The sequence below is a fragment of the Dermacentor andersoni genome, chromosome 1 (assembly GCF_023375885.2).
Source record: "Dermacentor andersoni chromosome 1, qqDerAnde1_hic_scaffold, whole genome shotgun sequence".
Classification (NCBI taxonomy): Eukaryota; Metazoa; Arthropoda; class Arachnida; order Ixodida; family Ixodidae; genus Dermacentor; species Dermacentor andersoni.
In genome coordinates this window covers 402,461,182-402,475,234 of record NC_092814.1, presented here as the reverse complement: position 1 = coordinate 402,475,234, position 14,053 = coordinate 402,461,182, and the positions used below count along the sequence as shown (strand labels likewise).

The 14,053-nt window shown below is 45.8% G+C and overlaps 1 long non-coding RNA gene across 1 annotated transcript; it reads right to left on the bottom strand.

Moving 5' to 3' along the window:
* Nucleotides 1-2,061: 2,061 nt before the first annotated feature.
* Nucleotides 2,062-6,393, bottom strand: LOC129381793 (uncharacterized). Its single transcript, XR_008609921.2, has 2 exons — nt 6,151-6,393; nt 2,062-4,799 (listed from the first exon to the last, which is right to left on the bottom strand). It is a non-coding gene; the product is annotated as an uncharacterized lncRNA (long non-coding RNA).
* Nucleotides 6,394-14,053: the final 7,660 nt, after the last annotated feature.

Below are 14,053 nucleotides of genomic sequence, written 5' to 3'. Positions count from 1 at the left end.
TCTGTTTAGACAATCCTTCGAGTCACCGCTCGATGCTTGCGTCAGCGGAGACGCAAATTTGACGTCAAGAGATTGTAATAAAAACATATTGGAATAGTTTGACGTGATAGGGCACCTGTTTTCTGAGAGTGGTGCGGAGTTATAGCAGAGTGTTATGATACTCGTTTTCGGACATCGTGCTTTGTAACAAAACTACCTGACGCGAAGACAATTTGAGAGAGCGCTCCTGAAAAAATTGTTGATCAATTTGTCGCAGTGATTTGACGGTGCCGACCTGGTATTACAAAAGACGAAAATTCCGAAAAACCGACCTCAGGATCACTGTTGATGGTAATCAGCATTGAAGCATTATAGCGATCAACGTATTGCCGCCGTCAACACGTGTTATGTATGATGCGTGCACTACAGCAGGACTCATCTTTCCCTGAGAACACTCAGCGCCATCTCGCGGAGGCGCCGCGAAGCCTGCGCGTGGCTTCCGAAATGCATGGCAAGCATGTTCGCGCCTGCGCTAAGAAACGCGTCATGCGGCAGCCGGAATAGCGCTTGGATGGATGCTATGAGCGTCCCCTTTAGAACGGGGCAGTGGGTTGCGCGACCAAGCTCTTGTTACACTATTGCCTAATGTCCTACCTAAGTTAAAAAGAAGAAAGAAATTGCAAAAAACATCCCATGAAGAATTTCCATAACCAAACTTTCTGAACCCCTATTGGGAAGCTTGGGCCGTATAACCTAAAACTATTCCAATATGCTTTTATTCCACACTCCTGACGCTAAATTTGCGTAACCGGCGATGCAAGCATCAGGCGGTCACCCGTAGGGTTGTCTAAACAAACCAATCGAATGCTCCCCTCGTTCATAGGCGGTCACTTTTGTTTGCTTGAAAAACAAATAACATTGCCTGCACTGAGCGGCTTGTCTTATTTTATTGGCTCACAAGAGCCGAGGAGCATGTTCAAGTGGAGAGGGATCCGATGGGGCCGTGCCACTGCACTGAATATCGATAACCGGATGAAGAAGGTGGTGCCGGCGTCTGCGATTGGTCCGCTTTCTCTTACTTAGCTTGCGGTGGATCGTCGACAATCGCGGCGGCATGCAACGGAAGCTTAAGAATGACGCTAAAACGGATCCTCAGCAAAGAAGAGTTGCCAGAATGAGGCCCTAAACCTGCCGAAAGTTCTCGAAAACATTACACGGCCACGCGAAAAGTTTTGTTACGCTCAAATAAACCCCTGCTATCCAGCATGGGTGAGTAGCCAGTGCCGGAGCGATCGGCGGCAGCCATCTTTATTCCTTTCGGAACGGGCAGGCGGCGGCTATTCAGAAGAAAATTCAGTTTTGTTCGGCATATTAATGAATCTTGAACGCCTACGCGTCCCTTTGACGCGGTACATTTTTGCGGTTTTGTGACGTCGCATGAGAGGCAAGTGAAGTGGGTGCTGCCCGAAAACATTTGACCAACCGCCGTGGGCTAATGGCGAAAAGGCGTCTAATGAGAAAGAACTATTTTTGTTTTCTTCGGTCGAATTATGCATAATCAGTGTATACACCCGTACAAACAAAATTATTGAGAAGGCATTGAATTATTATTGGTCAATGTTGAGTTTTTCATTGAGGAATTGTGGAAATTTTGTTGGAGAATTGTTGGGCTAAGTGTTGAGTGGTCCTGAATATTGGCCACTGAAATTTAATTGAAACACCATTGGGTACCTCAATGTTGAATAATTGTCAAGTTACCATTGAAAGTCCATTGTGCTTAGACGGCCCGTTGTGTTCGTTTTGTTGAATGGTTGCTGAGTTACTATTGATTCAGTGTTGAACTAACGTGGCAGTTCTGTTGACCTGTTGTTGAGTTATTATTGCCACAGCATTGAAAAGCACATTGTGGCACAGTTGAGATGGCATTGAGATTTCAGAAGTCACCATTGAAATATGATTGACGTTTTGTTGGGCTAGTGGATTTTTATTCATACATTGAAATTTCTTTGCTGTTCACACTTGCATGCACCGGTGCCTGCTCATAACTTTCCCAAACACAAACAAAATCAAAGGAGAGACTGATCCAACTTGAAGCACCTTTATTTACACTAAAGATGCGTGCACGTGAAACATTATTACAGTACATAAGACACCACTACATCGAACCTGGAGACATAGGCTCGTACCTACAGCACTCTAGCAGTGTAAATACATCTGAAAAAACCTATACATATGAATTCAGTCAAAACGATCATTGTGGTCTTTACTTTCGGCATAAGTTTATGACTAGAAGGCAAAGTGACTCAAAAGGCAGGGCTTAAGCATACCCTTGTAACAACGAACTTTGAACACATGAATACTTGAAGCTGATTGCGTGTGGATACACACAAGACATCTGAATACGTTATATTAACATGTTTCGCACACTAACCCATCACAGGAAAAGTTACGGCTGACTGTGAGAAGGCAAAATAACAGACATGAAATAAATGACTTCACGTAAATGTATACAAGCTTTAGCACACGTCTTTCACCGCGAAGAAAATTTAATGAAGTAACAAAGTAAACTTGTCTGAGCTTTTTGTCTTCGAGATGTATATATTTTCAGGTTGCCCAATTATTTTATAACGTCACTCAACTTAGCTATTAATTGATGAGACATCATTTAGAAAGTTGTCGGGCTTGGTGAACACCTGAATCATGTTTCTGACGAGCCAGGTTTGCAAGAACAGTACACCATTTGTATATGTTAAATTGAGGTACAGAAGAGTTTGTTCGTGGTATTTCCTCAATTTAGTGAGCTCATTTTCAGTTAATTTTTTTGGACTCACACAAAGCTAATTAGAGCACTTTTTGGGGCCTTTTGCACCATACCCAGCAACTAAGTGGTACCTCAGTCAATAAAGAGATAAGGCAAGGCTAATACCTTGAACGATAAGAGAAAAAATAATTATTTAGCACAGAAAATTGGTAGTAACACACGGCTAACACAATTCCAAAGAGCCAAATGGATGGTCACCTGCACTTGCAGTATCAAGTACCCCAGAAATAGTCATAAAGGATGGGAAAAGGTTTCAATGACTGGAAAGCCAGAGTGGTGAGACAGTGAAAAACGGAAATAAATGCGTATACGAAAAACCAATGACCTCAATTACGCAGGTAAAATATTATTAAAATGCTACCAGAATTTTATTGCATAAAATACATAAAAGTTGCATAAAAATTGGGACAAAGCAGTAAGAAAGGCGGAGGGAGATACAGCACCCGTGTTGACAAAAATTTACAAGTGATATACATGCATATTTAAACTCAAGACAATTGTTTCTCCAATATATACAAAAAGAACCCATGCACTGACGGTATAAAAGAAGGTTCCTGCGCGTGGAGAATGCAGCACAGTACAAAGCAGCGTCATGAGAACCGAAAACTAGAACTTAGTATGTTTAAAAAGTACGAATACTTGCATACCTACAAGCATGACATGTCATGTCTTGAATGGATGAAATTCATAAATCTTACATAAATGAAGTTACCATCACTCTTATTGGCTTTCTCAGGGGACTCCTTGAAGTTAAACTAGAAAAATGTACATCAGTGTTAAAAACAGAGAAGACCCTATAGCGTTCTTCCAGAAATAAACAGCGCAAGTATTTCATGTATAAATTCTATGGACACTTCGCCAATTCGGTGTACATTTATATTTGACAACCACACAAACAGAAACGAGAAGGATGAATTAAGGTAGGAACACACACGAACGCTGACTCAACTAGAAGTTTATTCGTGAAGACAAAGATTTTAAACAAATTGGCAAACTTCACAAAGAAAAAGCGATGGATGTGCAGCAGAAACAGCCCCGCACAACAAAAAAGGACCGAAAGACATGTCCTGTAGAACAAACATATGCGTCAAAAACAAAAAAACACATGAAAACTGAAAGGTTTGTACTGTAAGTGATATTAACGAGAAATAATGCAGCAACTCTTTCCCACTTAAGAGTCACAGAAATCTTGCTTATGAATTTTTCTTCGTGATCAATAAAAATTCTTCCATAAGTCCTCTTGTGTTCTGGTCTTTGTGATGAAACAACCGTTCTTTCTGCTCTATACCTCAACACCAGAGGAGTTCCAGCAGCAATATTTATTGATCACAAACGAAACAAATACATAAGCAAGTTATCTGTTGCCCTTAGTGGGAAAGACTTGCAGTTCTCAAGAGTATTTCTCGTTGGGTAGTATCACTCATCGAACAAATATTTCACTTTTTCGAAAGATTTGTCCGATAGTTCTCGCTTTTCACGCACGTTTATTCTACATGACATGGCTTCTTCATATTTTTTTCTTGTCGCTCGTGGCTGTTTCTGCCACGCATGCACGGCTCTTTACCTTTGTCAAGTTGACCAGCGTCTTTATTACCTCTGTCTTCAAAAATAAACTTAGTTGAACTTGCGCTCGTGTGTGCTCCTACCTATTTCGTCGTCCGTCTCTGTTCGCGCTGCTGTTTCCAGTACGCACGTCTCACTTGGTTAGGCTGGTAAACATTCTCGCAAGCAAAAGGAAATACCTCCCCTCAAAAGGTAGCCCATCCTTTACTACTACAAGCCAGAGCAAATCAAAAGCCTTCACAGCGTCCATGCGCGGCAGCTAGTACACCACAGAGCAGCAGAAAAAATAGTTAAAAATCCCACTTGATGGAGAGTGGCAACAAAGACGCGAGCTTGCTAGTGAATCAGCCACATATCAACGGGTGTCTCTTGCATGACGCCAAGCTGCTCTTGACGTAGAACACTTTAGCATCTGGGCATTTGCTGCATGCGTAACCTGCGAGAAGGGAATGCGGGCAGAAAATGTGATTGCGCGGATTCAGAATCTGCCACACACTGCACATAACTACGCACAAAATAGAAGTACACACTATACTGGCAAGTAATAATTTGCGACTCTTTACGAGTGCTGTCTAGAAAAGGAAGAAATATGTTGCTACGGTAAATGTTAGCTAAGACACGCACAGCGATGTTTCACAGCGGGGAGAAATATTCCCGGCTCTATCGCAGAACCAAAGACCACGCGACGGTGCATAGCCGATACCAAGCAGATATCGAATCTTTGGGTAGAAGTCCAGCAGCAGGAATGACCTAAAGATACGGCGAGAGCGATGCGAGCGTGAGCGTGCCTGTACGAGTGAGAACATGCACCGTTTCTTTGACGCTAGCCGCTCCGGCGTGTCTCCGATCATTCCACGCGATTTGTGTGCAGAACGTCGCGTACACGCCCTTGCACGTGTTGCGCGGTAGCGTCTGCGCAGTGAGCTAGCTTCATGCACGCGTCATTCTTCACCGCGAAAACGGTGCTCGAGGCGACAACGCGCCGATTGGCGCTCCTTTCGCTTCTGCAAGCAAAGCACATTCGGATCGGCCCAGCTCAAAGACGCAGCAGAGAACGGTGGCATGTTTCGGTTATCGCCAATTGAAATTGTACAGTACGCCTTCAACAGAAACGCGCCGCGCTAGATAAAGATGCTTACTGCGGTAGTTTTGGCGGTGATAGGCGATAAGGCGACCCCGTCGGCGGCTGTGTTCTTTGCCGAAGTCGTCACCACACCTCTGTTCATTTGCGCTGTGTATCCGTGTACAGTCACCGCGCGGAAGCTGTGACTAATCGGTTGGCCGTTCTCCGTATATCCCAAAGAGGCGAAACATATTTTGCGGTGCGCCGCATCATTAGGCGCAACCTAAATCGAGGCGCGCTTAACCGCTACGGCACAAAAGGTGATCACACTAACCGTATGGTATACGATGAGCCACTACGGATTAAAAAAACATAATTATGATGTCCTACGTGCGAAACCAACGATCTGATTATGAGGCAGGTTGTAGTTGGGGACTCCGTATTAATTTTGACTTCCTGGAAATTTTTACGTGCATACAATGCACAATGCACAAGTGTTTTTGCATTCCGCTCCTTTGGCATGCGGCCGCCGCAGGGATCGTATCCACGACCTCGAGCCCCAAATTGCCACGGCGGCCGCCATAGTTACGAAATGCGTATCGCGCGCTTTCGCTCCGAGGCATACGGTTTGCTCGAAGAAAGTGAACGGTGTGCTTAACATCTCACGCTTGTCAATGTCAAAATAGAAAAAAGGCTACGTGCCCAAGTAAACGAGATTACTTACCTATCTGCAGAACTTCGGCTGAGACTGTTCCGGGGTGCCTTCTCTCCAACAGGCATCATGACCTCTGCCGCGCAACTCATAAAACAGCCAGGCTCGCACATCAGTCGAAGACTAGTAGCTGAGTCAGCCAACGACTTCAACGGATAAACGTCCCACTTATCTTCGTTAAAGCATTTCACTAAAATGTGCGTCATGATGACCGAAAAGAAAAAAATACTTTCATCAAAAAGCACGAGGCGTGAACCACCTCGCAACGGCAACCAACTAACGGAGTCCGAAAGCCGTTCACAGCTTCACTATCGTACTCAGTTATAAAAATCTTTCAAACACAAAATAACGGCACTTAAAAACCGCTAATTCTTTAGCAATAATTTTTCATCAACTAAGCTTCATAAATTTTTAAGAACAACCTAATTTGTAGCGTAAACAATAAATACTACGACCAAAAAATGCGACTACGAAACTAGCGGTAACGATGTGTACTGTTGAAAAAGTGTGCTCAAAACGAAGCTGTAACGGTTGCAACCGCGTACGCACACACACACACACACACACACACACCCGAACGCTACCTTGACGTTGGTAGCGCCACCTAGAAGTAAAAATTACTACTAATTTTATTATCTTTACAAAAGTAACGCTAGTAGAACAGTTTATTGCACCTTTGCAGATGACGAGGTGACAAGTAAGGTATGATAAGAGTCCGCTACCTGTATTTCTTTCATTTCCCTTTGGTGTTCTTCTATTTAACCGAACATACGGGACCTGTCCTGCGGACGACAGTTCGGCGAGGCTCAAATAAATCGCATGCTTCTTGCAAGGCGAGAGTCGGAAGCAGCCGCAGATACAGCGATTAGCTGCGATACTGTTGCGGCTGTTTCTGAATCAGAAGCTCTTTGAAGTCAATGGTTATAGCGGCTGCGCGCTGCGATCTCAAAGCGTGTTCGTTGTTTGATCTCTAGTACCACGGCCGTTGGATAAAAAAAGTTGTATTTACTTTCCGGACGGAGGGTGCGTCGCAGGAAATTCGAAGATCTCTCACGTGTATGTTTGCAGCATGTGCGCCGCTTGGATCCTACGGTTCCCACAGCGCGTCCGATGCTCGAAGGTAGCGTCGTCGCGTGTCAGCGCCTGTCTTATCGCCGGCCGCGCTGCCGCCGTGTCTGCTATTGGGCAACTCCACATGCGCGTGGTCGCCGTGTTTGCGAGGGAACTTCGCACTCTTCTGCTCCCCGAAACGTGCTCATTTTGGATCGTACCAATTGCTATGTCATCTAGTGTATGTTAAAACGATGATGGCATTTGTGCACCGGCGAAGAAATAAATCGTTATGAATTTGGGCGGTCATGAAGCTAGTCTAACGCTGCAGTTTTTACAGAGAGAAAACGGCTACGAAAGTGGGGCAGTCCCGGAGATAGGCGCTTGAAAGCGCCAGCTTTAGCGACAGCACGAGGAAGTGGTACGCTGCGCACGCGCCAAGCCTTTCAGAACTTACTGGCTTTCGAACGAGAGGAGCATGCCCGCGTTCATGGCCTAATGGTTAGAGCACCGGGCTTGACGGCCGACGTTCAATGCCACCCCATCGGTCACACACTAGTTTCTTTTTATGAAAACGAGGCGAAAGAAGAACGTACCTGCCGCAAAGTGACAGCAATGAGGTTGGAACGCTTCGCATTTAATTTTTGGTATGTCTTCATATGCAAGTCCTAATTATTGATACTGGACTCAACTGCTGCACAACAAAAAACAACTACAAAAAGCAACACAAATTACCCAATAAATTGTTTATTGAGAACACTGAACGGTAATATTGTTGTGCAAGTGTTGAGCGAACTCAATTGCATTTGAAAATTTGTTGAAGTCCGTTGTTTCAACAATTCCCCAATAATATATCAATGGTTAATGAACAGTCATTTTTGTACGGGCGCGTCATATCAGGTGGGGAGCTATCGCAGTTTTCATGAAGTCGCGTGACAGACAGATGAAGTGCGGGTGGCCCAAAACAGTTTTTGACCAATCGCGGTGCATTGCAGTATTGAAGAATTGGAATAGAAAGGTTTCGAATAGTTTTACGTTATTACACGCCTTGTTTTTGTACGCCTGCGTTGTTTGTCGTTTCCCACTTTTCTTGCACCAATCTACCAATCACCTCTTACTAATGTCTATTGCGGACATGTTTATTTTGCCCCTGCTCTTGCTGAACCTAAGGGCTTTGAGGGAACAAAATGTGCCTAAATCGACCGCGGGGCCGATATCTTCACATTCTAATAAAATGTGCTCCATCGTTTTCCTAGCTTTACCGCCGCAAGCACATGATTTTTCATTTCTATATGAACGAGAAGAAAGGGGGCTAATCGTTTGGCCCGATCTTTAATAACCATATCATGAGAAGCCAACAAACTAAGACACCAAGGACAACATAGGCGAAATCGTACTTACTATTGAATTAAAGAACTGATAAATTAATGGCAATGAAAGTGGATGAAAAAGCAACTTGCTGCATCTGGGTAACGATCCCGTCTTCGCATTAAGCGCGGAATGATCTAACCAATTGAGCGGGCACCTTATCGTCGTTTATAAATGCGTGTTCTAAGGCATCCGGGTCTGGCTTCGAAAAGTAATGAACTTCCCTTCGAGTTAACATAAATTGTTTCTTTCTTGATTTCGTTTTCTCCCCTTAAGTAGTTGCTCAAAGCAGGTATCACTTCCGTTGCTTCCACCCATGGGAATATCTCAGCCTCTCTGACTTTCCGCTTGACGTTCTTTGTTTCCATGTTCCGCACCGTACTTGTCGCATACTTGCTGGTAAGCTTCCTAGTTCTTTTCCTCCACTGTGAATCAATGTTTTTCCTGTACAGATACCTGAACCCTCTCCCAGCCCATTTACTTTCTTCCATATTTCTCAGTCGTTCTTCATAATCAATCTTACTGTGGGCTTGCCTCCCTTCAAAAGTGTTCACCCCATATCAGCCTGCACAGCTTCATTTGTAGTCTTCCCATGAGCGCTCAATGCGAGGCGTCCCACTGACCTTTGGTTGCCATCGAGTCCTGATTGTGCGCCTGACTTCACGCAAACAACCACGTTTCGAAATGTAAGTCCTGGAACCATTGCACCTTTCCACATACCCCGGAGCACCTCGTACCTGTTGTATCCCACAGCTCTCTGTGTTTCATTATGGCCGCATTTCTCTTCCACTTTACCGTTATTTTTTCTCCGGTGTTTCCATATATCTATTGCCTTCGTTTATCCATATGCCAAGGTATTTATATTCTTTTAGGCGAGGTATTTCGTGGTCCTGTATTGACACTGTCTGTTCACTGTTTCCATTGAATACCATAACACGCGATTTTTAACGCTAAATTTCAGACCCAAATTTTCGCCTTCCAGTCCACAGATATTAGCCAGACGTTGCATATCACTTTGCTTGTCAGCTAGCAAAACAATGTCGTCCGCAGAAAACAAACCTGGAAGCTGCTGCTCTACTACTGTATGCACCTGTGTGCATGAGAGATTAAACCCGATAATAATTCCCTCTAGCGCCCTTTCCATCCTTACCATGTACATCATACCCAACAGTGGGAATAAAGGGCACCTCTACCTCAGTCCAGTGTTGATATCAACTTTATCCTCGCTTTTCATCCTCTCCTATTCAACGTAAACGGTATTTTCTACATAAATCCCTCTAAAAAACTGTATACAATGATCGCCTAAGCCTTCCCCTCCAGAATATCCCACAAGATGTTGAGGCCTACAATGTCATGCAATCCTGGAATGTCTAAAAAAGCGACATATAATATTCCGCTTTCTACTCTATATAAATAAGTTGTCATCCAGACGCCTACCTATTCTGAAGTCATTCTGAAGTTGTCCCAAATTGGAATTATCTGCCCATGCTTGCAGCTTTTTTCCTCGTCACGAGGCGCCATGTTGTGGCACTGCCAAGAAGGGCGTGCGCGGACTCCGAGGTGGCATGCGTAGCGCGCCGGTGCGTGCCAACGCTGCGAATTGTCCCCTCGCTGCCGCACAGCCGGTGGCACATTAACCCAACTTGGCGAGAGGTTTTATAAATAGTGGCACATACCCATTCCACTCATGGCGCAGCTGGCTGAAGCGTTCGCTTGACCGACGTTCATTGAAAAGCTGCACATACCCAGTGCATTTGTGGAGCAGCCTGCTAAAGTGTCTGGTGGGTGTCATTGAGAAAACAGTGTGACGTGGGTTAGATATCGCTCTACATAGGAGAAATTTGGAGGATTCTTCTTTGTCATTGTTGAGCAGCGCAAACCTACTGGCGCATGCTCAGTGACCCAAGTTGGGACCAAAGGGTTTCATTCAAGGCCAGCACAGACAAATTGGCACAAATTCAGGGCTCCAAGTCGGTGTCAGAGAGTTTCATTGAAGAGAGGTACATACCCAGTCCCGTATCGACAGCGAGCCCTGTCAACAGGAAAGAGGTTCATTGAACAGCGGCACATGTATTCATATTGCCACATACTCAAGTTGGTCCCACGGTTGCTTTCGAACCCTGCTCCCTCAGCACAGCACTAACCTCTAACCATTCGACCAGAGACTACGCAGTGACATAGGTTGGCGGGAAAACGGATAGATGCGTAGATACATATATACATACAAACATAACCCCCGGGAAGTCGGTAAAGTACCCGGTGAATGTTATCTGCGGATTTTATGAGTGTAAAGGGAGGTAACAATCGCTGTGAAGCTGCATGCATCATGTGATCAGGGCTGATGTTCGCAATGTCTTTTTAACGTAAGTCGCAATAACAGACGCAAGTGAAAACATTTCACCACGATTACGAACTCCCTAATGCGAATTTTGAACGCAGCTGTTTAGATGTTTTATATTCGCGATATGTTGTGGCAAAGAATTTGATTCTGAACGACTGGCTGCTCTCGGCGGCGACGCTGAGCCTGTGCTCGGGCAGCTTGTTTAGCAGCAACGGCTGACGAAGCATTTCTACCGGTTGCGTCGCTCATTGTTCAGAAAGAAAGAGTAAACAAGGGAATGCGTGGCTCGCCTTGAGCGCATTCTCTAGCCCCACCGCAGGCGAAGGAGCGCATGTGCATTAGGTCCGAAGCCCACGGCCGCTTTATTTCCGCGCTGGCTGCATGCCTGGTCGCTGCCGGCACTCCGTCTTGCCCCTCCCCTTTCGCTGTATGGTTCCGCTACCCCCTCCTCGCCGCTTTCCGCCTCGAATCTCTTCACTCTCACCGCTTCTTTCATCCTCCGCTGCGCGCCGCGTTTGCTCTCATCTTTCGCTGTGCTCTTTCGCTCGGTTACAAGTGACGCCGACGCTCGCCGTAAGAACGGGTGCCTAACAGCTGCGCTATAAAATGAAAACGAACTACAAAGCAGTGGAAACTTTGGCCAATAACAGACCAAAAGCTAAAGAAGTACTAAAGAAGAATGAATGATGTTCCTCCTTTGTTTCCTTGGGCTCAGGCTCATCTGCCAGCTCTCCCGTAAAATTGCATTGTAGCACTGATAATAAATTTCCCTTACTATACAAAAGCGCTAGAAGTGTTGTCGCTAATGGTATTGCACCCTCTTTGCTCATCGATTCATTCCAGGCTTCTTGAGTGTTACCGAGACCCGGCTTAACGACACCAATCACAATAACAGCATCTTTGCGAGTGAATCCACTTTCAATTTTTTCGGTGTGATAGACAACAGCGTAGAGGGGGCGGTGTGCTCATCGCGATAAAGGAAGAATTCATTACCGCACCCATCATTATCGATTCTTTTCTTGAATGTACTTGGATTTCCTTGAAGGGTGCTGCATTTGGTATGATCATTGGCGTTTTTTACCGTCCACCCGACATGTCTGGCGCGTTTTCCGATAAGTATCATGGGGTGCTGAGTGGGGTGTGCGCACTTTTTCCGATGTCAGCAATTATAATATTTGGCCATTGCAATTTTCCAAATATCGACTTGTCGACGCTCTCCGTATCGGCCACGGATGCGGCAGCGCATACCTTTCTCGGCACTTGACTTTTCATTAACCCAACTTATTAGTCAACCAACACGATCCACTGAAACTTCTGCCAATATACTAGACTTCGTCTTAACTAAGAATCCTGATATATTTTCCGACATAACTCATGAAGCAGGCATCGCTGACCATGATGTTATAACTGGATGCATTACCTTTCGCGTGCACAAAAGAATAATTACCAAAAAGAAACTAAGGTGTTACGGTAAAGCCAATTTCGACGCAATAAACAAGGAATTAACAACATTTTCAGGTCAATTTCTTCATGATTTTCATTCACGTTCCATTGAACAGAACTGGGTCCTCTTTAAAGCCACCCTCAGTTCTGTCATTGACACTTTCATTCCTATTGTCACGTGGTAGTGATGTTAAAGAACACAATCGCAATACTGCGAAAGACAAAACTAGCTTATATTGGGCGAACATGTACCCACAAAGACAGACTACACTTAAAGCACAACGATACCGGCGAACACAGTCGGCGATCGTCGAAAATCTGATCAACGGGTCAAGCGTGTCGGCTTTTATACATTAATCGTCGAACGTTCCAGACTAATCGCTGGGACCCGCGCGCCTTCCACAAAGTTCTACGACATTCGCGTCGCGCATACATGCAATAGATTACACAAACTTCGGCGACAACATTTGGTGAATCGAACCATCGATAACATTCCAGAAGCTTCCGACACATGGAAGCGCTTCCTGCGCTGTGCGATACCATTTGTTAGGCGGTGAAACGTGTCGCCCGATAAAGACAAGTACACGTGTCAATACCACCCTCTTAAATAGCATCGACTTGATGCTGCAAACAAACGAAAGTGATAAAAGCACTCGTAGCAAAGAAAACAACAGAAAAGGAAGTTCGTCAGCGTCCGTAAAAGGGTTTAAGACGCACCACGCGGACCACTTCAGATCATGCGCGGCGCCGCTGTGAATGCGAAATGCCGTCTGGCACGACCTCATAGTCCAGCGTGCCAATACGTCGGATGACCTTCTAGGGTCCGAAATAGAGTCTCAATAGTTTCTCACTCAGTCCTCGTCGGCGTATCGGGGTCGCTACCCAAACACGGTCACCGGACTGGTACTCGACGAAGCGTCGTCGGAGGTTCTAGTGTCGGCTGTCGGTACGCTGCTGGTTCTTGATCCGTAGGCGGGCGAGCAGTCGAGCTTCTTCACCGTGCTGGAGATAGGTAGCGACGTCAAGATTCTCCTCGTCAGTGACGTGCGGCAGCATGGCGTCGGGCGTCATCGTCGGGTTCCTGCCGTAAACCAGCTTAACGGCGTGATCTGTGTTGTTTCTTGCACCGCCGTGTTGTAGGCGAATGTTACATACGGCAGGACGGCATCCCAGGTCTCGTGTTCGACGTCGACGTACATTGCTAGCATGTCGGCGAGGGTCTTATTCAGACGATCCGTAAGACCATTCATCTGTGGGTGGTAGGCCGTTGGTCTCCAGTGCCTTGTCTGACTGTATTGCAGAATGGCTTGGGTGAGCTCCGCTGTATAGGCCGTTGCTCTGTCGGTGATGAGGACTTCTGGGGCGCCATGTCGCAGCAGGATGTTTTCGACAAAAAATTTCGCCACTTCGGCTGCGCTACCTTTCGGCAGTGCTTTAGTTTCAGCGAAGCGGGTGGGGTAGTCTGTCGCCACGACGATCCACTTATTTCCGGTTGTTGACGTAGGAAAGGGTCCCAACAGGTCCATCCCGATCTGCTGGAATGGTCGGCAAGGAGGCTCGATTGGCTGTAGTAATCCCGATGGCCTTGTCGGTGGTGTCTTGCGTCGCTGACAGTCTCGGCATGTTCTGACATAACGGGCGACGTCGGCGGTCAGGCGCGGCCAATAATACCTTTCCTGTATCCTCGATAGCATCCGAGAAAATCCGAGGTGT